This window comes from Mycteria americana, chromosome 6, assembly GCF_035582795.1.
Source record: "Mycteria americana isolate JAX WOST 10 ecotype Jacksonville Zoo and Gardens chromosome 6, USCA_MyAme_1.0, whole genome shotgun sequence".
Taxonomy (NCBI): Eukaryota; Metazoa; Chordata; class Aves; order Ciconiiformes; family Ciconiidae; genus Mycteria; species Mycteria americana.
In genome coordinates this window covers 47937194-47964983 of record NC_134370.1, presented here as the reverse complement: position 1 = coordinate 47964983, position 27790 = coordinate 47937194, and the positions used below count along the sequence as shown (strand labels likewise).

Genomic DNA, 27790 nt, shown 5'->3' with positions numbered 1-27790 from the left:
TGCGGGATGGAGGTTCCTATCAGGCACTGCTTGAGTTTGCAAAATGAATTTAGTGATTTCACACTGGTTCCCAGTGGAACTGGGAATGTGCCAGTTCACCTCACCATTGTAATTGGAACTGGTTAATGCTTTGCTGGCCGGCTGAGAGAAGCCAAGGACTGGGAACAGAGACAGCTCCCAGCACATCGGGTTTCAGACATGCTTGCAGGGCAGCATGTCTGGGAAGCTTGCCTTGCTGTCTGGGCATACCTTTTATTCTTGTTTGTATTACTTGAACACCTAAGGCCCCAACCAAGACAAGGCTCCATTGTGCTGAGGCGTTGTACATACACGCAGCAAGAGACGGGCTGTGTCCTGAAGAGCTCCTAGTCTAAACAGAGAGACAATTAGAGGTGGGGAGTGGAAACAGGTGCACAGAGAAAGGAAATTATTTCTCCGAGCTCGCCGAGTGAGTCAGTGTCCAAACCAAAACCAGAACCCAGTGCCTGATACCAGGCCACAGCACTTGCTTCTCTTTCACATGCTAACACCAATTTAGTCTGTAGGCTTCCCACTCTAGCACTTCTCAGCAACTATAAATGCATAGAGAGTTTTTAAAGAATTACAGGGTAATGACACCTGAATGGGTGTCATGGCACACTTTTCTGCCCTTTTAATCTTGTACAGAAGGAAGAATGAAAAGCTTTAGTGGGAGGGTTGGCGGTAAGCTCAGGAGACAAGGAGACTTCTGAGGAAGATTTCCCAGACTCTGGGAGTGACTACAGTACAAATAATGGTGGAAAATAAAAGAATTGACTCAGCAGGAGGCAAAGGGGAACAAGTGGAAGAGTAACCCTGCTCTGGAAAGCTACAAGGAGAATATGACACACAAAGCAGAAAAGAGAAATAAGGCAAAATAAAATTCAGACGTGATAGTCTGCATGTCAGATAGCTTCCTTCTGACAGCCTGACTGTCAAAAAACTGCTGAGCACCTGTTCTCAGGAAATCAGGCCTTATGCAGAGTCCAGTTATTTTTGGCCCAAAACAAACAAAAGAGACTCTTTTAATTCAGAGCTCATTTCCATCTGCCATAACAGACGACAGGCTTTCGCCAGTCTCCCCTGATTTTCCGTCTCCAAATCTAAGCTGTGTGAAGGTGTCATTCCTGATACTACAGCTTCCTCTCCCAGGCAAAATTAATGCTTAAAGCAACACAGATCTAAACATATAATTAAAACCCCCTCTAGCCCACCTACCAAATAAACTTATTTTCAGACTTCAATTAACCTCTGAGGTTATTACTTGGAATTACAGATCTCCCTAGAAATGCCGGAACTGCTTGTGCCAGGATGAAGTGAGCCCACTTGTTCTGCAAGTGTCAGGTTACGGGCATTGTCTTAACCTGTAGTAGTTCTTGTCCAGCTGAGACATTCTCAGGAAAAAAATTAATAACTTTTTGGCATTTTCCCCCTCCTTTCTAGGAAATGGAGAAAGTGTTATCTCTTCCTCCTCAGATATTTCTTTCTTGTATTTTGAGTCCCCAAACAGATGTACTTTAATAAAGTACTGCCCATTTCAGAGGCTTTATCTGGGACTGGATGAACTCTGGTGGTATGTATATTTAAGCCGCTTTGTGCATTTAGTTGTCCCTAAATGTCTTTTTGGGAATCTGTTCCAGATTCTACTCATTTTACATTAAGACTCAGGGACTCAGTAATCTCTCCCCTCCCAATCCCCAAGAAAAATAGAAACACCAACTCTACAACCCTAGATCAAGCACAAACCTCTCTAAAATCCCAACCTGGAACCATCTTTCATAGGTCTGTTTTCTCCGTGACTCTTGCACTCCACAGGATCTGCAGTAGTCTCCCTGTCTGAGGAAAGAAAACACATCACATGAATTGGGACCTCTTCTTGACAGGAACAAGGTGCAGGGGCTGCTCTTTGCCAGCCGGTACACATTAAATTGCTGTTTAAGCCTCTCCAACATTTCTGGGGACTCACTGGGCTGTGGGAGCTTTGGACTGCTCCATTCTTCCACATTGGTTATCATCTGACATTTCTGTTTCACCTGATACTATGTGGTTTATATAGAAATCTCTCTGGGCTCAATAAACTATGGAAGTGAGCCTCCTTATTCAGTTTCCTTTCTTTTCCTGTCCCTCTTCATTCATTTCCTGGCTCTGAAGCTAAGCAACCAAGTCCCCCTGGGTTCACTGCTAAGCAAAGGATGGCTAGAAATGGCAGGAAAAAGGGTCCTGCCCAAGCATGAAAGAAAAGTAAGGAGGAGTCCCCAGCCCTCTAATGGGGGAAGACACCTGCCTGCTTGCTTCACTTTTAGGCTCTATTACACAGAGGGTAAGGAAAGGACAAGAAAAAACAGAATTTATATAGCCAGGGATCTATGTCCCTTCGAGAAACAGTTCACGTACTGCTTCTTGGGGACAGCTAGATGGACTTGGAGGTTTGTCAACACCCAGCCTGAAGGCCCTGACAGGTTATGTCAGCACTAGGCTTTTCTTCCCATCTCCCTTGTGACTGTGCCCTTGGTGCACCTGCGGGAGCAGACACGGCATGATAGACAGACCGGCTACCCACACTTCACGCATGAGGCTGATGCACCCTGGTTCTCTTCACCGTCACTCTGCTAATGGAACACGTGCAGCAACAAGTGGGTCCCTGAAAAGCCGAAGTACCCAAGCCAGATTATTAGGGAATGAGATCCCACAGATCATCTTCCTCCCTGCCCTTCCCCACAGCGTTCCTGCTCACTTCCATGTCCTGTATGTGCTTGGCTGGACAAAGGGCAGCGCGTGTTAGTTTGGAGCAGCACGTGTGCTGCCTGGCCAGCTGGCTGCTGCTGCTTCTCTGAAGGGGTGCATGGCTGAGTTTTCTTCCACCAGTGGGGACTCTACTTTGGGTTTCTTTTTCCTCCATCCAGCTGGAAACCTTCAGGTAACTTGTGGGAATTTTGTTATCAATGAAGTTACTCACAACTCTGATTGACTGACAGTTTCAGAATTAATTCAAGGGGAGGGAGGAATGTCAGAAAAACAGTAGGATACTTCTTTAGAAACCAAGACTAAAATGCTAGCGGAAAAGGGCAGCTGGAAATCTTGTTTTCATCACCCAAAAATTCCCTGATGTTGGAAAACATACCCCCCTTTCCCGTATTCTCCAATTTGCTACAAGTTCTAACATGAACAGGTTCTGTTGGGAATAGCTGACTGTGCTAGAATATGATAGTTGCTGTTCTTACGCTGTCCTCCCCTCCCCAGATTATAACATTTCAGCCCAGGAAACGAAAGTTGCTCAGTGTTTGCTAACCATTCTGCTCCTTTCCACTACGCAAGGACCTCTGTGGGAGAGCCAGATCTCTGCTGTTTACAAGCCCATCTGCTTCTGTTGCTTTTCTTCACCTGAAGTTAGAATGCTCTGTTCAGGATATTCCTCGCAGTTGTGTTGGGAACTGCAAAGAGCAGATGCGGATTTCAGGTGGTAAGCAAGCAGCATGAAGAGAAGAATACAAATCTGTTCTCATCTAAATAGCCCTAAAAATAATTAAAAAAAAAGAACAAGATGAAAGAGGAAATTCCAAAAAACCAACGATGGTTTCAGCAGCACAATCATTCCAAGGAGAGTTTTTCTTATATTTTCATGAGAATTTGAACGTTTAGAACCAGAAGTGAAAAAACACAAGCACTCCAATGACTGTTTCCCTGAAATTACACTGATCCCTCTGGTGTCTGCATTTTAAAGTCTCCTATAGGTAGGGCTACAAGACTCTACTTTGCCCAAACCTGTACTGCTGCTGTGAGCTGTTTAGTCGAGAGTTCTCCATGTAGTTTAACTCAAGGCCGCATGTTTCCAGGAGTAAGAGGGGACCCTTGGGAGTCAGAAAGAGATTGGAAATGTCTGTCTGCCCCTAATGACTTCAGTGGGGTGCCCAGAGACTAACCCCAAAACCAGAGCTGCTGTCCTTACAGCCTGAGCCTGCAAGCGTGGCTGCAGGAGGGACCAGAGGGGGCTCTCCAGAGTCTTATGCATTTAAACACTCTTCGTAGCCCAGTATGCTGCTAGTCAGCTAAGCACACTGTGCAACATGCTTGGGCAGGCTGCTGCAGACATCCACAGGTTCTGTGAGAGGCAGCTGCATGGACGGGAGGCAGACAGGTTGAGGAGCACGCTGTGCTCAGACACTGGTGTAGATGAAGTGAATACCTATGAGACCCACGACTCCATTGTGCCACAGCTGCTGTGTGGCTCAGCTGGTGGAAAGGGGCTGCACTGCTATGTCTGGGGGTGCCTCAGCCAACGGGGATCAGCAGACTGTGGCAGTCACTCTTTGCTCCCAGCTGCAGGCTTCCAGTCCACAGTGCTGGCGCCTGGCTTGGAAGAGAAAACAGAAATTGTTGCTGCTCCTGGCCCTTCTGAGTGTTAATGAAAATCAGAAGAGCCCAAAGAGAGGAGGTGAACTGCCCCTTACCAGATCACATCAGAAAACATAGGTGACTGAAGTATCTTTGCTCCAGCCCTTGCTGCGTTTTACACCTCGAGTTGCTAATTCAGGCCAAGAACTGGCTAAAGGAAGGGAGAAGCAGCAGCATTCGGGATGGTCTCTGAGCTGTGCCGTTAGCTTTAGGAAGGTGAGCCTGTCCACAGAGACATTTGCCATTCTGTGTGGCAGAGCTGGTCTGGCATTTCACAGAACAAACATACACCGGAAGTTCACACTGTGTGTATGGACAAAGACTGAGGAGTAAGTACTGGAAGGCAGAGAGGATACAAGATCTCAGGGAGGAATAGTCCACTACAGGTTCCTTCTAACTGTCCCTTCTGTACCATCGGATCACAGTTTATCTGCTGCACCAGTTCAGGGCCAGAAATTTGCCTGGTTTAGACAGGAACATGATGTCCCAGTTGGCAGCTTCCTGGCCCTGCCCTACCAGCACAGCACAACTTGCACTGATCACGTCCCAAGTCTTGAGGCTATTGAGAAAGGAGGCTGCAAGCTCCCGGGAAGGGAGGAGCTTGACAAGGCAGCCACTCTGCTTGGATGTGCAACCTGCGGAGAACATTTCCTTGCCTCTGCAACACCAATATCCCTTCCCCAGAAGATGAGTGGGCTTGGACTACTTCTTTTTGAGGACTTCATGGTAACTGAGCCCAGTGCAGAGGGAGATCTTGAAGACCTCAGACCTGCTCAATGGTACCGAATCAAAGGCTGGTTCAGCTTCCCATGGCTTACACCCTGCACCTCTGAGAACTGCAAATGCTTCATTCCCAAGCTTCAGCAGAGCTCAGCTCTTCGGTGGGCTCTAAAGCAAACAGCTTGATTTACAAAGACTCACATTGGTGCTAGCAAGGTGCTAGGAAGTTCTGAAAACCTCATCTTTAGTGGGTGAGGGGAGAAGGACTGAAATTAGACTTTGCAAAACGTTCCTGTCTCGTTCACCCCCAAGGAATCTTCTCTTTCAGCCTAACTGTTCCTCGGAATAGCTATGTATAACACCCAGGCAGAAAACAGTGCCTTTAGCAATGCTGCAACTCTCCAGACCTAGATCAGGACCTCTCAAGCACACATGCTCTTCATTAATGCTAATCCAGGAGCAGAAATGATCCGAGAGCAAAACCTCGGAGAGGATTAAGTACACAGATACTGCCTCATCAAGCTGTGATGCAGGGAGGGATCCAACCTGAACTCCCTCCAAAACATGCAGTCAGATCTGGTTGCTCTGGTTTGGACCCGACTCTGGCAAGATGGAAAGCAGTTCAGCAGGACGCTGAAAGAGAGGAGCAGAAAGAAAGGAAAACAGTCCACTCCCTCTTCCCCCCAAAAATGCAGCGTTTCACTTCTGGGGCTGTAGTGCGCACAATAAACTTGTCTCCCTTCCCTCACTCTGGGTTACATTGTTCGCTTTCCTGCAAATTGTTTCCACATTCTGTATAAATAATCCCAGCGCCAGCGAGGGGGAGGGGGAGAGTGCAGGGGCGCGCGGAGAAGGGGTGGGAGGAAATCAAATGTCTTTGTTACTTTTGAAAAAGAAGGTGGAGGATGCTGAGAAGCAGTTTGGAGCTGGAGCCTTGGCAGACCGAGCAGAGAGTTGCCATTGAGCTTGCGTTCAGACCTGGAGGAAGAAGAGTAAACAAGGGGGAGATTATATATAATTATAGACAATCATGTTGCCGGGGGTAAACAGGAATCAAAAGCACAGAGGCAGTGAAGTCTGGCACGTCCCCAAGCACAGAACAGAAGCCAACCAGTGAGAGGCAATGTGGCTGGAAAGTGCTTCCCTTTGGGCCTGTTTTCAGTTAGCTCAGGGGCTGGGTTTTTTCTCCTCTCTTTTTGGCTTGAGGCATTCCCCCATAAAGAGAGGAGCCCGTCCAATGGGAAACAGAAGCCAAACTGAAGTCAGCAGAATCCTTGTCTGCAACATTAATAGATTACTCCGTGAGAAACGTCAGAAACATTTGGAAAAGATACAGCCTGCTTAGGTCAGCAAAAACAACAACAACAGGAATTTCTGAACAAAAATGGCTTTAGAAACGCTCCAGAAGCTGTGCCTGCATGACCTGCAGGCAGACTGTCTTCGCAGGATGCAAAGAGTGAGCTGCAGCTAAAGGTGGCACGTGGGTCCTGCTCACAGCTCCTGTGGATCCGGGGTTTGTGACAAAAAGGTGTCAGGGCCCCTCAGCCGCCTTACCTGCCCCCGGTGTGCGCGGCGCTGAGCCCATCTGGGAGAGCCATCCATTTAGCATAGCCCTCTCCTCGATTTGCTGCAAATCAAAGGCAAAAGAATGAGCCGTCAGCCTGTACCATGGGACACCCCTCGCTCCCTCCCGCCTGCCTGTGCATCTGCAGAGGGAGTAAGTGGGAACCCGAGCGTGATGGGTCCCTCCCTCTGCCACCTGCCTGCTCGGCAGCGGGCGCGAAGGGAGGCACGGGAGGCCTCGCCATGCGGCAGGACAGCAATCACCCCCACCACCTGCCCGCCTTTGCTGGGGAGCAGCAGGGGCAAGCAACGGGGTGCCTAGCTTGTTCTGCCTCGCTGCCAGAATCGCACTCTCCCAGCAGACCAGCCACAGCTTTGCTTTTGCAGACCCTGGGAGAGGGAATTAAAAAAGACTCGGTAGGTAGCGGAGATGGCTCTGGCCGTAGTCAAGCCAGCAGGCTCTGATGCTACAAGTGCTGTAGCTGAGACAGGGGATGCTGAGCTGCCTCTGCGCAGGTCTCCCCAAGTGCTTAACGGTGCCCTGCAAAGGGGCAAGGAGGGGGAAATGATGAAGAAATAAAGCCAAGAAGCACAACTAAAACAAAGGCAGATGGCCCGTAAGTGTTGTGGGGGGTTTTTTGAGGAATGACTTGGGGGGATTAAAAAAGAAAAAGAAAAGAAGCCTCGTTTGTCATTCTTTTCCTTTCCTTGAAGGCTCTGGAGAGTTAGAGGGAAGGCGACATCATGACGAACAAAGGACGGCAACCTCAGACGGTGACAGAAGGAGGATTGTTTAGCAAGGCAGTGTAAAAAGCTCTCTCCCAGGCACTATTTTAAATCCAAATAGCTTACAGCCCGCTGAATTCTTAAGCCATTTTCCTGATCTCTCAACTGTTCTTCATTGAGAGCGCAAGCAGATATTTCAAAGCAAAAAAGCAGAGAGGAAAAATAAATATATATAAGAAATAACCAAACCTGTGTTTAGAATCTGTGTAACAGCACAGGAAGCAGGGTACGCTCACAGGCTCTTCCACCTTCTCCCTTTCAGTACAGGTGCTCTAAATGTCCTTTCTCCTAAGGAAAGAAAATGGATTTTTAAAGGAAAATGACATTTACTCTATGAGAACAGTGTCACAGTTTGGTGGATGATATTACCTGGCTATCTGGGTATAGTATTTTGTGTATTTTCTGTGAATTCATAATTGTGGGCATTCTTCCTCCAGGATTTCTTATCCTGACAAACCCTTCACCAGTGCTGGGTACCTGTGTGTGTGCATATATGCATGTGCATAAGTGCAAGATCTCTCTACTGGCCATGTAGAAACTGTTCAGGTATCACAGATTAGGTCCGTCTAAGCATAAAACAGGAGTCATGTTCATCTCAGAACTGCTGGAAACAGATCAGAAAGAGCAGAGGGAATGGAATTGGGAAAAAGACAGTAACAGGTTAAAAAAGGCATTTGGGGTCCAAGTCTTATCTGCTATAAATTTACATTGACTCTGTGAGGTAATATTTAAGCAATCTACTCCCACACCAAGTTACAGCAGCTACTTCCAAATATCCCAGACATTAGTGTACAGAACCAAGAATACCAGATAACAGAACGATATCAAAAATAAGCTGACTGTGTCCATTAAACACATGCCCATATGCCAAGCTGGACAGAAACAGTGTCAGAAGTTTAGCAATATGGTGAGGGAGTACAAGTGAGCCAGACTGACAGATCTGGACAGATTATATCCACTTTACTTTCTCTTTCATTTATATGTGACCAAGAAGGGAGAAGGATACAGAGCACTTGTCCCGATGTTCTGTCAAAAATGAAATGAGGTTACCAGTCTCCTGCAAGCACAGATGAACATCAATCACAAAACCCTCATAAAGGCATAAAACACAGTCCCTCAATGTTATTAGAAAGCAAGAATTAAAAGTTTATCAAGATGGAAAGAGCAGATCCTCAAGGGAGAATGGATTTCATAAGCAAGCAGCAAATCCTTCTCCAGGCACCTCAGTGTGACTTGCAAGGCAGTGAGAAAATCAAAAGAGCTACTACCTAAAGAGAAACATGCAGTGAGTGTTCCCAGCAGGCATCTTAGAAAAAGCCCTCGGTGGGATAAAGTGTCAATCCTTTCTCACCTCTTCCTGCTTTCCTGAAGCAAAGGGAAAAAAAGACAAGGGAAAAAAACAAAGAAAGAGTATGATGTTTGCATTACTGCTTATTTTTGCCTTGCAAAACATATTTGTATGTGCTGAAGGAAAGGTTTCTATTGGCTTGTCACAAAATCTCTGCAGTTGGATATGTTAGTTGGCCATCTCGGCTTTGGACAGGCTTAAGGCAGGAATATCAGACTGACATATCAGTACAGAGGTGCATCCCCAGAGCTCTTCAGGGACCCAGGGCTGGAACAGCAGCTGCTGAAGGTCGGCAGAGGTGAAACTCAACTGCATTTCTCTTCTGGTAATTCCATTTTGGATACTGGAACTTGGCCATGGGGAATGAAAACATGACTGAAGCATTTCTTTATTCCAAGTCTGCCTGGCTGCCAAAGCAATGCTTTGGAGCACTGGCCTGCAAGTCCCACTTGCGGCAAATCCAACAACTGAAGGGACACAGAGTAATGAGTTTTTTCCCCCAGGTCCTTGCTGGTGGTGCTGGAAATCCTTGTATTCCCAGCCCTAGAGACTTCTATCATTTCCTAAAATGTCCAAGTGCATAAGCAACTGCACAGAGGCAGTTGAGAGAAGGTGGGGACTTCTCACGGGTCAGGGTTAAGACCACTGGCTAAAGGGAGACTTGGGGGAAGAGCTGCACCCATCATGAACTACACTCTTAATCACAAGGGACCCTCTCAAAGTCGCCATCTCCCTGCTTAGATGCTCAGGAGGCAGATGTATAAAAACGCCGCCAAGAAAATGTGCTTCCCCCTTCGCTGTTCCTCACACCTCTGATGTTGCTGTCATCTCTTATGCATCCACTTTTGAAAGAAATATTTCCATTGCTTATGAAATAACTCACAGCATTGACGGAGATGGATGAGAGCAGCCCTCCAGGCCAGAACTGCTGGGCACAGGCACCTTCCAATATGCTGCCTGTAATGAATGCAGCAGGGGAAATGCAACATTTTGTTTAATGAAAAAAAAACACTTCAAGCTTCTGAAGGGCTATTACAAGCTGTGGCACGATGACACTCAAGACATAAGCCTCTTTATATTTAATAATACATGTTATAGATTTTTTCCTGCGGAAAAACTTCAATAAACACCCTTTTTTGTTTAAATCTTTTGTTGCAAATATTGATTATTCATTGAAAATCTAAACCCCAAAGATCTGACCAAATGATTTTACAAAAAGTTCAGATTTCTGCAACAAAACAGACATTTCCAAAAAGTAACAAACATTTTGCTGTATAGTGATTGTTGCAGAAAAGTAGCTCTGATGGTAAGTTTTTAATTAGCCCATACAAATGTGTATGCAAATGTCCATAACTGCATTTCAGATGAAAACAACTTATCCTCTGAAACAAAAATACATCTACAATGGAAGCTACAGAAAAGCAGCAAGTAAAAGTATTCTGATTCTAGCATATAATAACAGCCAATTAATAAGGTCAATTTATCTCATCCTGCCACACCAGGGTTTCCAAACTGTCCAGAAAAAAGCCTCCCACAACGCCACACTTCAAGAGCTGTGACATCCAAGCTGCTGAAGAGACACCATTCCCCAAGTTTATTACTAAATTGCTTTCTCGAAGAGAAGATATGCCAGTTAAACTGACTCAAATGTGTGTATTTTTATTACTGACGCAACATGAAGGTATTGTCATTTAAAACACGTATTTGTACATCCCATTCTTTAAAATATAAGATCACCTCCTGAATACTGGCTATACTGCATGTCTTTATCCTCCAAATTGGAGCAGGGCTGGGAAGGGCGATGAAGCAGCCATCAGAAGAAGGAGATGGAGATGCACACGAGACAGAAGGAAAGCAAAGAGAAAGAAGGAAGATCAATTAACCATCTGATCCTGGTGAGAAAACAAGTACAAACGTGGTCCCTAAAGTTAACACCGTTGGTTGCAGTGAGGAGCCTGATCGATAGATGTTAGCAATGGCGCGGGGAGGAATGCAGCGCTATGTGGCAGGACCCCAGCACCAGGTTACAGTGGACAGGGCAAAAGTCCCCAGATTACAATAAAGCAGCTTGAAGGTGACAGATTTCATTGTTGAAGGTGATAAAATTCCACATGGCGCACTGCAAAACAAGGGCTGGAGCTCAGCCCGCAGAAAGGGAGGCAGTGCCCCAGACAATGTGGTGGGAGGTTTCTCCTCCTCTCCTTTCCCTGGAAATTGGCACAGAAGCGCTGAAGTGCCCGAGGTGGGTGACAGGCTTCCACTTGCCTGACACACAGCAGGCGGAGCTGCCGCTTGTGAACCGAATCTCAGTATTTCCACCTGTGCAGCAGAAGTGCAATGGTGCTGCCACAGAGCAGCATCTCCCATGGGTAGGCACCACAGCACATGACACACAGCAGGAAAAAGTAAGGGCTGTCACCTATAGAGACAGTCCTGCAGCAGGCAGGATCCTGCAGGATGTGTGTCAGCGTGAGCAAATTGGCCACGGCACCTTCTCCTGTTCATGCTTCATTTAACTGGTCTCCCCCAGTTCGCTAAGAAGACCTCTGATGAGGGTCACACCAGCACAGGCCCATCACAAACATGGTGTCCCAAAAGCTTCGGGCTTTGTTTTCCAATGCTGTTACACAGGCAAAACACCCATGCAGCAAAACTCTGACCTTCACTGCCTTTAACTCATGCCCACTTTGCTGCAAACACTTTGTGGAAGGGTTCAGTAAGGACAGGTATCATCTCTTTTGGTCTAACAGAGGTTCGGTTTGGTCTGGATGCTGCCCCCAATAAGGCTGCTTGAAATGCAGGAAAGACTTGGCAGCAGAGATGTGAATGCAACAGGAAAATCAAAGCCCGAGACTAAACTAGCAATTAGACCAGCCTCGGAATATATTTAAGTCAAATCAATCCATACAAGAATTTCAGTCACGGTGCGCTTGTGCCCACATTTCTCCCTCCCTCCCTTCCTCTCCTGCAACCCAGGGCTGAGATCCAGCATTACTGTCTGCTTCATCAGAATATGCAAGAAGTGTAGTGACAACATGTCTCCTAAGATGCTTTATCAGTTTTGCAAAGTCCCAGTTCATCCTCCTCTTGTGGATCTATTTACATATTGATGTATTTATTCGACTCTCTCCACCAGGCATGCCCCATGAGATTAAACCATTTTATTTACAAAGACGTTGGGGTTGCAGTTCCTAACAATTAAGTCAGCCAAGATACAACTTTGCATGTGCTTTCAGATTGATGTGTGAACTGACAAATCGGCCTCGTCAGCGATTCAGGAGCAGCCAGGGGGAGGACTGGTTAAACCCCATCTATATAACCCAGTCAATAGCTGCTGTAACTGGGAGAAATGAATTGGGGTGGTGGGAGGCACAAATATGCAGAAGGGAAAGATAATGAGCCAGCAGAAGGAGTGATGGATAAAACCTGGAGGGGAAACTGCCAACAGGGCTCACCTTAAAAGGTTGGTGCTTCAGAGTAGTTTGTGCTTCATGGGAACTTGCAGGCTCTTGGGATTTGCCCCTGCTCCATCTCGCCCATCAAAGTCACCTATTAAAAAAGAGCAAAGCTGTTCCTCACCAAGGGGTACACTTGGAGGAAAAGGAGGGTGGGAGGAGAAGAGAGAAATACCTTGTGAGATGAAAGTCAGCAAAAGGTCATTTAAGAGAGGCAAACTGCCACCCTGTCACTGAAATGATGCTCCAGGAAAGGTGCTAAAGCCCTTTCCACAGAGAGCTTTTCCCTGGGCAGATCTCAGTGGAACACCTCTCATCCTTCTTCTCTCCATTAGCATCTGATCAGGCTGCATCCATCAATGCTCTCTTCTCCGTAGCCCTCTCCCTCCTCATTCATACTTGGTGGTATCTCTGAGGAGGAAACATCAAGGTGACATTCATACGTTGATGTCATTCACAGTGTGCCAGGCTGTGGATGGAGGGACACATCATCATGGGGGAACGACATACTGGGTTCTGCTTAAAGCCCTGCAATTCCTGCCCTGGCCCCCTGTAGCCATCACACCTAAACCCTGGCGCTTACCCACCCCGTCGGCAGCACTGGATCACAGTTAAAACAACTTCAATCAGAGCGCATGGCTGTCCACAGGGATCAGCAATAGACACCTACAGGTGTACGAATCTGTAGTATGTGTTCCTGTTGGTTTCTCTGCCTCCCACCAGATGAAGTATGTCCATCAGAGCATTTTACACTTGCTTCAACACAAAAGCTGAAAAGTCACCTGCGTATTTAGACCAGTATAAATCTGGCACACTATTGCCTCTTCCTGACAGCAATCTCATCCAGTGCCAGCATTCTTCTTAGCATCTCTGACATTTCAAAATTATATTTAGAGACCTGGATGGGAATTTAATTTTCAAGTTTTCTACTGAACACTGTTATATAAATATTCTGCACCACCTGCCTATGGGTCTATCGGTGCATAGCAAGCATGTGCCATTGCCTTTAATTAAACGGGCAGAGGCAGCCCAAGGAAGGAGCACTAAATAGTAGTCTAACCATCTTAAAAGTCGGCACTTGTCTCCCTATTAATTCTCACCCTGATCTTTTGCATAGCGCTATCGCCAGGCTAATTAATCACAGGTGCAAGCTTAAGCATTAATTGCAACAATGAATCATTTTTTTGTCTGTGCCTGACCATTTCTAGCCTATAAGAACATAGCTACTCCCGTTACTTTTATAATTATTATAAATATAAAGCCAGCAACATGCACTACATTTTGTAGGCATTAAAAAAGACATGGTATTTGGCCTGAAGCATTAACAATCTGGTGCATATTCAGGAGAGTGATGAATGCATCTCACTGACAGTCTGAAAATGTGTTTCCTGAATCATTTTAATTCAGGAAACTTTATGAAGGTGTTAGGTAAAGCACAGGTTTAGGAATCCAGTGTCTGCAGCTCTCCTGGTCAACGTGCTTCGGCAGGTCTTGGCCACTCATGGCTTGTCAGGACTTCCAAGGCATATGGCAGTCTCCAGTTCATGCTGCCTAGCCTGTCTCTTCCCCACTGGAAAATTATACAAGATAGGATGACTCTCGAGTGCAGATGGCTGGGGGGGAAAAGCCTCTGTGTCTCCAGGCTCAGACTCAGCTTGAGCAAGATCGACTGGAAGTCTTGATGTCTGGATGAAAGGAAGGGATGTTGTGAACCTTCAACAGTGAGGCACATGCTGGAGACTCCCAGTGCAGCTGGAGCTGTCAGGCGGACGCTCTTGGCGGACCCCAGTGAAGAGGCTGTGGGCTCCAGGGGTTCACAGGACAGACAGTCACTCTTCAAGACATGGGTCCTGCCTCACCAGGGCAGGCAGAGGCGCCGTGGAGGCAGCACGGGGGAGCCAACACCGCTGTAGCCTTTGCTGAAGAGAATTCAGAGCCATCCACCCTGGTGCTGGGTGAGCCAATACCTCCTCCTGGCATGGGCACAGGGATGGAAATACATCTCGATGTACTGCACAAGGGGTAGGAAAAACTGCTGACAGTGCTGTTCTGAGAGATTAGATTATAAATCTATTAAATGACTAACGTGCATTATGCGTCCTTCCCAGGCCAAACCACCTGCATATACAATGTGTGGCTATGATGTGGGGTTGACAGGTTCAGGCAAATGGTTCAGGACTAATTTTCAGTGTCAGACTGGCAGAACACACTCCAGGCAGAGGCTTTTGACGCTGAGGAAGACAAAGCCAAAGCTACGAAAACAGAGCTTTTTAGGGAGAAAACAAAAGCTAAAATTTGAACAGCTATAAAAACAGTTTGTCATCCAAACTACAGTAAATATTTCCTTTCTTTGCTAGCACAGAGGCTGGGGAAAAGAAGAGGTGGCTGAAGGAGAACTCAAGGTGAGTGCCCATTATTTACTGCTGATGATGAATAAGCAAACCCCCACATTATGTTTTCCTACAGGACAGCAAAAGCTCTGGCCTGCTTAACAGTCTGGTTAGTAATTTTTTCCCCTCCTGGGGTGCGTTTTACATGCTGTTCCAGTGAAACACAGTACCACTATTAATTGTTCGCAAACACATAAAACACATGGTATTCTCCTTCGCCACCACTGCAGTCCCAGCAGATCAAATGGAGGAGAGCTGGAAAAGTCACCTACCAAGATAGAGGTTGGGAGAATAATGCAAAAAAGATCCGAAAGGATTTGTGGTGGGTTTTTTTTTTTCTTTTAAATATAATATACTTCTCTCTGTCTGTTTAAAAGCATAGGCTTGTTTGAACTTCCTAGGGAAGTCAGGAGCCTTGAAGAGAAATTGGCAGGCTCTGATCTGGCTGCTTTTCCTTATTATGAGAAAATACACTCTCGTCTCCTTGTCTAAGGGTATGAATTCTTCATCTCATATTGTGTTTGCACAGAAGCGTGAAATGTATCCTGAACATTGGTCTTGGTCCACACTTCACAATGTGAGAACAACGAGGGCAGTGAGACATGCAATGAGACCGGGGATGCCACAAAAGTGGGGGAGCGGGTGGCCGCTTCTGTTCCAAGGCCTGGACTCTGGCGCTGCATTCACCATATCCATGGTATGTAAAAGGAAAACCCGAGGCACGTATTTCCTCTGAGATGCTCGGGGGCCCTGGTTTGTGAGCTGTTGTCCCTGTGGGAAGCTCCCGCCTCCCTTTCCGTAAATGTTCCCCCTGCTGCCGCTGAATCACCAAATAATCTGGAGACCCGTGGGAAGGGAATTAAATGGTGGTTATCACGCTGCCGTGTTCTGCTCACTTTATTTGTTTTAAATGACCATGAAAGCAAAGGGGGGAAAAAGAAAACACACAAGTGGAAACTTAACTGAGCTGCTGAAATATCTTTAAAGGAGCATTATGGGCTGGATTATGATGCTTCAGCTCCCACTGGTGGCATTTGCTCACATGAGTGGGCATCTGATTAGGCAGAGGACAACTAAAGATACCCAGCTCTGGGGACTTGACAGGGTGTCTGAGAAGACTGCATGCTCCAAAAACGGCCAGGATGGGACCACGCTGCAGGCACCTGATATTGTTGAGGGCTACAAGGGTTTGTGTCCTTGTTTCATGACACAGTTTCCTACTCCAAGGAGAATAGCCAAGGCCAGGAGGGCAGTTGGCCCAGCTGGGCTCTGGCACCGGGAGGAAAAAGCTGTACCTGGCTAGTTTCTCCCCCAGAAACTCCACTTCTGGGCACTAGGAAAGGGGAACCCACTCTGCTTTCTTCATGGGCACTGAAGTGCAAAGGCCCCTCAGGCACTAGGTGACAAAAACAGCTGAAGAAACAAAGGGGCCTTGGTTAGATGCTGTCTCAGGGTAGAGGTGTGGAAGAGCCTGTAGAGGGGCCGCAGAGCCCAAGGAGGATGTGTGGGCAGAAGAGCACGTGGCAGAGCTGGGCAGCAGCTGGACTGGGAGAGGAGAGCAACCGGAGGGACAAGAGTGCCACAGGAACAGGAGGGAACTTCCCATGGAGGTCATCAGCAAAAAAAGACCAAAACGTGGGGAGAAGACTCTAGCAGAGAAGAGGGAGGAACTGCCCTGACCAACTGGCTGGAGCTTGAATCTAGGAGATAGGGAGCAAAGAAAACCCAAGATGTGGAAAGGCAGGTACCACAATTCAGCACAAACAAGCCACCCACACCTGAGGGAGAAGTCAGGGCGGGACCATGTGGGAAAAGGGGCTCAAGAGATCTGCTGTGGGAGCCCAGGGATCTGACGGGGAACCTGCTGGACCCGCTGGAGCAGCTGCACAAGGGCTAATCTCCGAATAGAAGAGAACTTGCCTCTGGCTTGTAACACCTGAATTTTATTCTGAGTCCAATAGGCACCAAAGTAAATAAAAATGTGTTCCTCTCTATTCAATCTTCTGCTAGGTCTTAAAATCTTCTAACCTGCAGGAAACTCTATCAAAAACCCTTCAGGAAGGGTCCCTACATTTTTATGCATAGGTTATGAGTCCTGCACAAATCCAAACAAAGGCATATGGGAGGAGGGAGAGCTGGGAGAGCTGAGCTCCTCTGCCCTGCTGTATGCATCCCTCTTACACTGGCCAGGCACTGCACATGGTCCACAGCTCCTTTCTGATCCATTTGTCAAATTTCTTCCCCATGCAGTGGCCTACCCCAGCCCTGGGAAAGGATGCAGTTCCTCACTATCAGTTCTGTGGATCCAGGAGCAGTTTTCAGGATGCCCTGTCTCCCGCTCAGCTCCCCCTGCCCCTATTCTCCATGCCCTAGATGTTTTCTCAGGTGCCTTCGAACAACAGGAGCTCCCATGACCCCGCTCCTCTGAAATGCAGGCAGGTAGCAAGGGTGAGGTGGAGCTACACATCCTACTTTGGCTGGGAAGTTAAAAGGGCAGTCAGGGATGGGAGGGGGGACGGAGACCCTCCTCAGCACCTCCTGCTCCACTAGGTCTCACTAGGTCAGCACTTTCTGGGAATTGCTGTATTGCCAGATGTTGATTGGGCATCTGACAGGAGATGAATAAAGTCAATAAAGTTCTTATTTCTGGCTATAAAAAATAATAATGAAAAGCAGACAGAGATGGGGGATAGGCTGCCCAAAGCTTTCCCAGGTTGCACTTTGCTGAATGTAGAAGGAGCTACCTTCAGTTGCCTTCCCTTCTTATTTTCTCCTGCCTGTATGCCATGTGCAATAGGCCTGAAATTAAGCAGTTGGATGATATCTGTGTACAGTCAGAAGTATTCCTCAATTCCTGTCAAAGGGACTCTTTTATTTATTTTGCATGATCTTTTCCCGTTGGCAGTGCCAGAGCTCCCCAGCCATAACCCTCGTTCAGAGTCTGTTGCACTGAGCTAACCCCACCGTGAGTTCAGGACTCAAGACCCAGGGGTCTGCAAACCAGAGCAGCTCAAATGTCTCTATGAAGGCCAAGTCACCTTCTTTTAATAACGACTATTCTGCCTCTAGCTCTGCAAGGGACAGCTCCTGTTACAATGTCAGAGGCTCCCCTGCTTCCTCGTACCTCTTTCCCCAGAGGTACAAACATGCCCGTGCTTTCAGGTCCTGTGCAGCTAAAGACCAAGTTCTGAGTATCAACAATTTCCTTCGTGCTCTGCTGTACCAGCCTGGGGATATTTGGCTGGGGTGCTCTGAGCAGTTCTGAGATTTTGAGATGCATTTCTGTAAAGAGATTTGCTACACAGCTGCTGTCAGAAGAGCTGCCTTTGTCCCTACCTGCAACAGTGACACTTCTCCTCTTAGGAAGCTCTGCAAAAGGTGCAGATCCTACCATGCCAACAGCTCTCAAAGTCAGGTGATAGCTGCTCTGAGTCAAGATTTAGAGGGTGAAGGGGATATTTATAAACAATTTCCTGGGCTTGCAATCCTCATAACCTGGGATCTAAATGAGCTCCTGGGCTGCATCCATTAGAGGTCCTGAACAACCCACAAAACTTGAGGGAGGGCAAACGTATCTCTCTGCCACATTGGTGCCTTCCCCGTTCACAGCTATTACAGAGTCTGAAACTCCCTTAATTTCAGAGACAGCCTGAGCACTGCAGAACAGGTCCGGCACTGCTGTGCTGGGAACGCTGGCACCTACCTGTGGACACGTCGACTGGCTCTGGATAAGCTTGCAGATCCAGCTCGCTCCACGGCAATCAGAGCAGCCCTGTTCACCGCTGAGATACAGGCTGGTAACTGAAAAGAAACATTCAAAATGTGTCTTAACACTGGTGTACGAGGTGGGCACCACCACAAGGAGGGTGTCCAGCATGGCTGTCACTTCCTCTCCACATGATGGCATGAAGCAAAGTTGCATTATTGTGATGAGCTTCAACCCAGAAGCTAGCTTCTAGACATCTCATAAAGCCAGGAACAAAAGTTCTTCCGAAACAATAATGCCTTCAGCCCAGAAACTGCTGAAATCTGCATGGGAAAACCTTCTGCTGGACCTCTGAAGGCCAAAGAAGAGTTAATTGCTGATCTAAAAACCAGCAAGTTGCCTAGGTACCTCAGGGCATGATCTGGTTACACTTGTGCAAACAATCTGGCACCAGGCAGTGACGAACACACCTATGCATTTAACGTTTCTATTTTCCTAAGCCTTAACCTCAGTTGTCGGCATAATGGACTGGGAATATACATTTAAGGTGGAAAGCATTTCTGGAAACTGGCTATTCTTCAAAGGCATATTTACTGGAAGTTCCAATAGCCATGATTCAATAAACGTACAGCAATATTACACTGGGTAAAAATATCTGCAATAAAAGAAGAGTGAAACTCCCATTACCATTTTATTCAATATTTTTATCAACAATCTAAATGACACTATAAAAATCCTTGTTGTGGCAAAGTTTGCAGATGCCAACAAGATTGGTGGTGGGGAAACAACAAGCAGGACTGGACTATCAATATACAGCAATCTGAAATAACTGAGAGTTGGCCACACTCCAGTGAAACATGATTTAAAAAGTCAAATGCAAGGTAAGACATCTGAAACCAGAAATGCAAGTTACACTTACAGGATGCTGCCTCAGAAAGGAGCTGCTTTGAAAAGGACTTACACAACATCACAGATATCGGCTGTAGCCCTAGTTGCAGTGCAAGCTGCCATACAGGGACTCCTCTGATCCCTCAGTGTTTAGAAAGGACAATTGGAGACCCCAGCAGGAAGCGTTCCTTCTCATACGCAGCTCCAGTGACAATCTGCTGAAAAGCCATGTCCAGGCTATGTTCCTTCCTTCATGGAGAAAGAGAAAATACAGAAGCGATTCAGGCAAAGCCAAAAAATGACCCTGGACCTGGGAAACAGAAGCTGTCCAGACTGCTTCTGAAGGAGCCCAAGCCTGTTGGCTTATCAAAGATGTGACTGAGACAGGATCTGATTACTGCTACATGCACTTACATGGGGGAAGGCAATTGTGAGAAAGGACTTTTGGGTACAATGCCTCTTCCAAGAAAACTGCAAAAGATGGCAAGTAGAAATTTAACCTTGAAATAAAACATAACAGAAACAGCAGTGAAGGCCGTTCAGTACTGGAAAAGCTTGCCAGAGAACTAGGTGAAATTATGAGATTAGCTGTTTTTCAGAAGGCGCTCTTTAACTTACCTTCTGGGAGAAATTATATAGGCGGTTAGATTAAACATGGCTGTCGTAATCCCTAGATTACTAGACTGGAGTCTAGTTCTTGCACAAACTGTTCAGAGCAGGCATTTCTTTGTATTTGTAGGTATGGAGGAAGCACTGTGGAAAGGCTCGGGCAGCCTGAAAGACTTTTCCTAGCTACCTCGAACTCTACATTATGCTTGGGGGGATACTTCCACTGCTTAAGCTTTACTTACTGTAAGGTATATGACTGTCTCTTCCCAAATTAAGCAAACACAGATTCCCTCCTGCTGAGCTGCAAATCTCAGTATCAGTTTCTCCAGTCCTCACCAAATCCTCACCAGTCTGGCTCTAGAGAAAATGCATAAAGAAACCCTGTCTGCTCCTAGTTACAGCTGGGGAGCTGTACAGATATCACTGAGGTTTCAGGGTGTAACAGAGCAGAAACCAGCTCAGCATGCTCATCTTCTCAAGCTAAGTCTGTCCTTCTGTTTAAATAGATTAGCTCTACGCCTGCATTTCCCCTTGCACAGTGATGCCAGCCTGGCCACAGCAACAGTGAGCAGTGAACAGCGGGAGGCCCTGCTTCATCCAACACCAACTCCCAGATCTCTAACAGTGGCAGCTTTTGTTCTCCTGGTTCCTGTCTGATCTCTCCAGCCCCGTCTTACAGCACTCTACATTCCTCCTTCAGGGCCCCCTCCTAAAGTAACTCTATAAAATAGTATGCTATTTTTCTATTTCAAATCCCGACCCGGCATCTGAGCAAAAATAAAAAGTGATCAATCATCACACTGACGCAGAAGGGTCTTTTTTCCATCTCCCCCTTCATTTTGCAAGCTGAACTGTCAGAATTGAAAATTAATCTTCTGTTTGAATATGCAGGGAACATGTAGAGTTGGGCAGTGTGATACAAGGAGTGTATTTGCTAGATTAAAAAATGAATGCATTGCAGAGAATAAACTGATAAAGCTAATCTTACCTGTACATCTTCCTGCCAAACTGCGGTGGGAAATGCATGTCACAGCTAGTGGGTGAACTACACTTCTCACCACTCTCATTTGATGCTGTGCCCCACACAGCACACCATCTCTTGGCTCCCAAATTCAAAGTCATCAGTGGGAACCAGGCAACCTTTCCATTTGTAGACTGGATCTTGGGTGGAGTACCAGATGCAAGTTTCCTTGGCAGATCCGAAGTCTGTCCAGATAGTGCCATACCTTCCCTCAGAGGCAACAGCAATGCAAATCACGAAACAAGCAACTTCCTGACTGCAAAGTATTGCTTCCCTGGAACAAAACCATTTCAGAGTGAACATGTTATAAAAACAATAAAACAGGCTGTGCATGTTCAGACTAACTTTCATTAGCTATTTCTGGGAATGAGAGCCTGGTTTGACCAGCTTCTACAGCTGTATCGGTATTTGTTTTATTTTGGAGCAGGACAGCCCTTTTGAGGTGACTCTCCTGACCTTCCCCACTTACTGCATTTAGGTCAATGCTGCAAAATTGGATTCCTTTCAGACAAAACTAAATGACAAGATGAGCTCCAGAGACCCACCCAACATGTCTGAGCTGCTATTGAATGTTCCAAGCCACGGGGCCAGATCTGACCTATCCTAACTAAATCCCGCAAAATGCATATAGTGGACCAGCACCAAATGTTTCACTCCCCAGATCTGCTCCTACCATACCTTGCTGCTTGCTAATGCAGGCGTAACTGCTAAGAAGCCTCCCTCTGCATCTGCTTATCTCCCTGCAAGACCTCATGATGCTTCCTGGAAAGCCCTTTGCGGTACACAGCCTCTTTGCAAGAATTAGCTAAAATCTTCCCCCATTCCACTCTTTTCTGGTTTAGCTAAACAAGATTTCCTCTAGCAGGAGGTGGAAGGTGGTATGCTTGGAGCTAGCAGCTTACCCTGTTGTCTTGTGAGTGTAGCCTTCAGAGGTCTTTTCCCTGGAAGCCTCCCTATACCCTAGGGCTTCCCTAACTCGCTGGCAGGCTCTGAATTAAAGAAAAGCCAGGGCTGAGGTTCAGGTAGGGAACCATGTGTTCTCATGCTGAAGGCACTGAAGGAAACAGAAGATCAGGTGAATTCCCACAAAGAATTTACCAGGATCATTAAGGATTAATAATTATTTTTGCATCTGATAAGTTATTGTAGCATTAATTTCCTGCAACAGTTTTTTATTAGCTGTTCTGTGTACGACCAAATTCTTTGCAAGATCACCTCTGGTACGTTACCTGACATGCTCAGATGACAGCTTGTGTAAGACACGTTCATTCACTAGTTATTTTCCAATTAGCATGTAGCTGTGGTGTGATGAGTAATCTTGTACAGAGAGAGAATCTTAATTTGCCTGCCCTTAAAGCAGGCTACTGTGATTTCTAATGAGTGTCAAACAATTGCAAATCCTAACCAACCAAAATAAAAGGTAACTGGCTAGCGTCAAGTCTAATTTCACTAAACAACGGTATCATTAAATTCTCCCGTACAGTTGATTTTGAACTGACAGTAAGAATGAGTTATACCTACTACACAGGGATTTCATATTTCTTCTTCAGTTCTATCTTTGATTGATTTATTTATTTATTATAACAGATTTATTTTGTGGTTTACATTTTAATATTTTTGCCCTTCTGTTAATGATAAAAGATGTCTGAAGATTTGCAGTTCAGCTTCTCAGTGGCAGAGAAATCAGGAACATGGCATCTGGGTATACTGTCAGTGTAACTGGCCACCTTTAAACATCTACACTAATTCTGAAATACAGGTGTTTGCTACCCCAGAAGATTGCTCCCATTGCAGAAATCTCAATCCAAAAGCATCACTCTTCTCCCAGAAATGAATGCTGTCTCAGAAGCTGATTTAAATCAGAGACCAAAATAGAGGAAAAACCACTCTCCTGTTGTTTTCACTCTTCCCCTACTCTGAGTCTCATGCGACAAATCAGCCACTAGTTATAGTACATCTTCCAAAGGCTGAACATTTTTTTCGCAGAGTGGCAGAAAGAGGAGCGTGTGTAACACTGTCACTGGAGTAGCACAGTCATCACATCACTCTTAAAAATTCGTAGAAAAGCTGCCGGGAAGCATCGAGTGTTGCCTGCTGGACAGCTCAGCTGTCACACTCCATGGGAGCAGGCTGAAGCCGAGGAAGTCCCTTTCTTGCCTGGACTGGCAAGATGTTGCCCAGACATTGTATAATGAAGAGCGCCTAAAACCAGAAATCCAGATGAATGTCAAGTTCAGTAGCTCAGATGATAGGTATGGTAAGAGTAATATTTACACAGCTAAACGTGGCTGGGATACGGCTACACTTCAACATTGCTGTGTGCTATACTAGGATAGGAGCTAGAAGTGTAGCATCTGCTCCCAGTTAACTCTTTAGTGTGTGGACACATGAGAACAAGAATGTTTTGTTCCTATCCAGTTCCCCCTCCTTCCACTGCAGGCAGTCCTCAGGTAAGTCCTCACTCAGAGACATAAATACAAGCTCTCTCGGATATAATTGCTACATCAGCTACACACAGAATATATACTTTATATACTATAATAAAACATGGCCAAATAGAATATATAATATTTTATATACTACAGTAAAACATGACCACCCCCAGTACTTTCTATCAAACACTGGGCAAATGTTTATGGTGAGAGTGTATTAAGGACTCAAAAAATTAAAAAATGAAAGAAAAATATCTCTCTGTCCTCTGCTGGTGATTCCTCACAGCCCCATACCTCCACCACACCTTATGATATAAACCACTCCATCTCCACTGAAAAGACTCCAGTTCGTACCTCCAGTTCTCTGTTAAAGGTGCTGTAACTGCCACGGAGCATCTTGGTCCAGTCAAGATCATATTGCAGTTTTGAGTCTCCTTACATAATTTAGCAAGATTATATTGCCAAAAAGCAATTGCTCTGCAAAGAAAGACCAGTAAGTCTTGCCTGATCCCTTTAGCTTTCCATCATCTGCAAATTTAATGATCCTACATGCTGCAGTGTTGTGTAAATCTTTAATAAAAATATTCAAGAGCCCCAGCAGAGGATCAGCTCCTCAGATCACCTCCTCATTGACACTCACCCTTAGCTTCAAGCCATGACTCTGTCTTCTTGCCAGTATTTTACCCTTTTCAAGAACAGATTATTTTAACCTACATTTAGGGAGTTTGTACTATAATCCATCACGCAAAATTTTCTTAAAACCTTTTGGACAACCAGATAAATTTATGCTATCTAGACTGATAGTTTTTTCATTAGCATAAGTGATCAAATTAGTCTGACATGATTTACCTGCAATATATCCATGCTGACTCACTCCTATTACAGTAAATTTATTCTTTCTAAAAAAACTGTTGCAAACTAACTGTAAATGAAGATTTCACAAGAACAATGTTAATCTTGAATCTCTGCCTCCTGTTATTATTTCTGTTGTGATGGAGCATACACATTTTTGCGTCATTTTGGGAATGGGCCAGACTAAGAGAGAGCCAGAGGGTACAGGTACAAGTGGAGGTACAAAAGAATTATCTCTCTAGATAGGGCTACTACAGTCAAGGACACTTGACTCCTTTCACAGAGAGACACAGCACAACGAATTAAGGCTGGCATGAGACACTCAAAATAGGATTTCATCTGATTGGATTTTCTATGGACCCTGATGAAGCACAGTGAGTAAGAGAGAGTGTGGAGCAGGAACAACAGTAAGGTCTACCTTAGTAGCTTCCAACCACAGACAGCATCACCACCTTCTCCATCTAATAAAGCTACTAAAAAACCACAAAACAAACCTAAAAAAGCTATTGCATGGCCAAACTATCCTCACTGCAGGAAGAATTTCCTGACATGTAACCTAAATCTTTCCCACCGCAATTCAAATGCATTATTTCGTGTCCTATCCCTACCTGACAGGACAGTCAGATCCAATGAATCTGGTTTTGGAGATCAGGCAGAAAGACCTGTTGTTCTTCCCTCAGGGCAACTGAGAATTTTCTCTCAAACCTAAACCTCCATTTTGCCTTGCTCCACTGTCTGGTTGGCGACTGTAGACTAGATGGGCATTACAATCATGTTGAGGGTTCTTTCTCCGCTGAAACAGGGCTTTGGGGGAATTTGCTAGCTTGGGTGTTTTGGTAGGAAAGATTTCCTTGCAAGAACTGAGCTGAAGTCCAGAGAACTAAAGTCCACTGATACATTCAGTCAAAATATGCTTTCTCTTCTTTTTCTTGACCGCCCTGCCGCAGCCCATGGCTGTCAGCTACCTGCCTTCTCCAGGTACCTCTCTCCCAAGCTAAACAGAAGCTCGGGAGGCCTCCTCAATTATTCTGGGTACAAAAAATTGCTTCTTACAGTTTCTTTACCCACCATGAGGGCTGGTAGATAATAATGTCCTTCCATATAGGGTTTGCCCACATCTGAATGCAGTTGTCAAACCTCAAGGAGCAGCCAAAACCTGCAAGGATTGCTGCTGACACAGTGCACAGGCACTGCACTGGGGGCCTGGGGTACAATTCCAGCTCTGCTACTGTCCTCTTGTGCCACCTTTAGGCATGTCACCTTCCTCTCGCAGCCAGCTTCCCCTCCCACCTCGAATCTGACTTGTATGTTTAAATCCTGAACTCTTCAGAGAAGAGACCAACTCATGTATTTCCCAGGGTCCACTGTGCAAAGATATCTAAATCTGCTTCCCAACTCTTCTTGTTAAAGGAGAGAACTTTCTTTCATTTTGCTGTTGGCTAAACATTCAGTAGAGATTTTTCACATGGGATTTAAAGACTGCAGAGATGACTTGGGAACTTACCACATAATGCCTGTAAGTTAATTTTTGTCTAGGGAAGCGTTCTTGTATAGAAGGATGCTTACGAAGGTCCACTCCGCAGGCAGGCTATTGGGTAATCTGTCTGTTACCAACTGAATTATTAAATTACATTTTTAATTTTGACTGTTCTTCAACACAGTGAAGCTACATGCAATATCCTGCTGAGGGCAAAGTGAGTCAAGTAGTTATTAAATGGTCACAGTTAAAAGGTAGAACAAAGGTCCAGTCATTAAAGCATGCACGGAAAACCAAGCCTTTTCCACTACACAGTAATCCTCTGTAAGGCTTCCCCACTGGTTGGCATGGTACAATAATATAGCCAGAGATTATATTTTTTTCCTCCTACATATACTCTCATTTAGTTTCTCAGGGAAAAAACTTTTCAAGTTCTTATGGGTTTGCCTATTGTGTTTAAAAAAAAATAAAGTTAACCATGACAGTCACTGAGGCATTTCAAGCCTGCTATGTTGGATCAGTTAATCAAGGGGACAAGATGTGCCCTTGGGGAAGAACAGGTACCAGTGAGGCTTCATCCCTAACCAGCCGGTGGCCTTGATTCAGCAAAATTCTCAAGTGTGTGACTAAAGCTGAAGCACATACTTAAGTGTCATTGACTTCAAAAGGTTTTAAGAACATATTTAAAATTAAGCGAAGGCTTTGATAACTTGGGACTTCAGTCAAATCTAAGGACCTCTAGGAAATCAGGAGATATTGCCTATGTTCAAGCACAGGATACACATGCCACTCCATCTAAGCCCCTAAATTAGCAAATAGTCTGTAGACTACCAGGAAATCTTAGTCTCTTCTCGATCAGCACCATCAAAGTCATGACAGTGCTTCAGAAAGTGTTCCCCTTTAAATATATGTGATCGTTGAAGCTAACCACGTACTGTATAATTAGTAAGAAAAATTAATTATTTAAGTAACTTGCATTTAACAAATAGTACTGCCATTCTGATTGCAAATCAGTATTCAGTCACCATAAAAAGACCTTCTTCTTATGCAGGAAAACAGATTTTCCTGCTTCTAAGATCTTGCAGATTTGAGAATTTTTCCAGGGTTTTCAAACATAAAGTCCTACATCCTTATATAGATTTGAGGGTCAGTAGCGACAAGGTAGCTTATCAGGCAGGCTGATCTCTGGAGCAGGTTTCTAGCTGGATTAAGCACAGCTATGCACTGCTGAGAATGGAGGAAAACAAACAAAAAAATAATGGGGAAAATGATAGCCTTTCTCTCATTTGACAGAGATCTTGCTTTTCACTCTTTTTTTCCTTGTACATTTTCATAGTTTTGTAGACAGGTAATTACATGTCTGATGTAAAGACCAACCCTCATAGCTCATGCTTCAGAGCTGACAGAATATAGTTGCAATTTTATCACAGTAATCACAGATTCAGTAGAAATGCAGCTGGGATGCAGCTGGGGTGGAGGTGGAAGAAGAGCTCACTTGACCACCTAATCGAGGTTTTCAAATGGGAGACCTGGAATCAGGCATCAAGTTACTGCTCTTCCTTTAGCTCCATCTTCTAAGCATGGGAGAGACCTGAAGCAATGAAGAGCTGGCTAAGTTCTCACAACACCAGACAGGGTTGCAAGACCATCCCAGCTCACTCTCAGGAGCAGGTTAGCACACCTGAGCAGAACTGCACCCAAGCCAGTCAATCTGCTCTCTCAGAAAGGCTAATTAAGTGGGGTGAACCTAGACAGTCCTAAACCTGAGCCAGTTTTCTACGAGCCAACTCAGCATCTCAGCCCTGCAGTTCCTGGCACTTTCATTCTGGCAGTAGCAATGGCAGAGCCAGGTCAGTCTGCCTGTCCTCCCCATCCAGACATGCCCTTCATTTCCCACAGAGCCCCACAAGTACATTTGCTTGGACTGGAAAACTTAAACCAGCTAATGGCTGGTAGCCATGTGGGCTAGTGAGCACATGTCATTTGTGGAGGACAGGAGCAAGAAACATCTCTCTCTGAATTTACGGCATCGTAGCCCAATCTTGCAGCTTCCTCTGAAGCATGGAGTGGACTCTTCTGGGGAGAGGAGGAGAGGATGCTGGTGTAGGAGGACTACACTGACATTTTCATAAG

At 45.6% G+C, this 27790-nt stretch overlaps 2 long non-coding RNA genes across 2 annotated transcripts in view; both read right to left on the bottom strand.

Moving 5' to 3' along the window:
• Window positions 1-1768: 1768 nt before the first annotated feature.
• On the bottom strand, window positions 1769-12773 carry LOC142410983 (uncharacterized). The gene is made up of 8 exons (XR_012776076.1): window positions 12458-12773; window positions 12283-12376; window positions 7669-7767; window positions 6685-6757; window positions 6015-6108; window positions 4202-4369; window positions 3308-3449; window positions 1769-1854 (listed from the first exon to the last, which is right to left on the bottom strand). It is a non-coding gene; the product is annotated as an uncharacterized LOC142410983 (long non-coding RNA).
• An 800-nt stretch (window positions 12774-13573) lies between these two features.
• Window positions 13574-27790, bottom strand: part of LOC142410982 (uncharacterized) — a 38772-nt gene continuing 24555 nt past the window's right edge. The window contains exons 3-7 of the long non-coding RNA XR_012776075.1: window positions 21799-21950; window positions 20864-21170; window positions 19340-19515; window positions 18376-18473; window positions 13574-14255 (exon numbers count right to left, since the gene is read on the bottom strand). This is a non-coding gene — a long non-coding RNA (uncharacterized LOC142410982). The remainder of the gene's footprint in view (window positions 14256-18375; window positions 18474-19339; window positions 19516-20863; window positions 21171-21798; window positions 21951-27790) is intronic.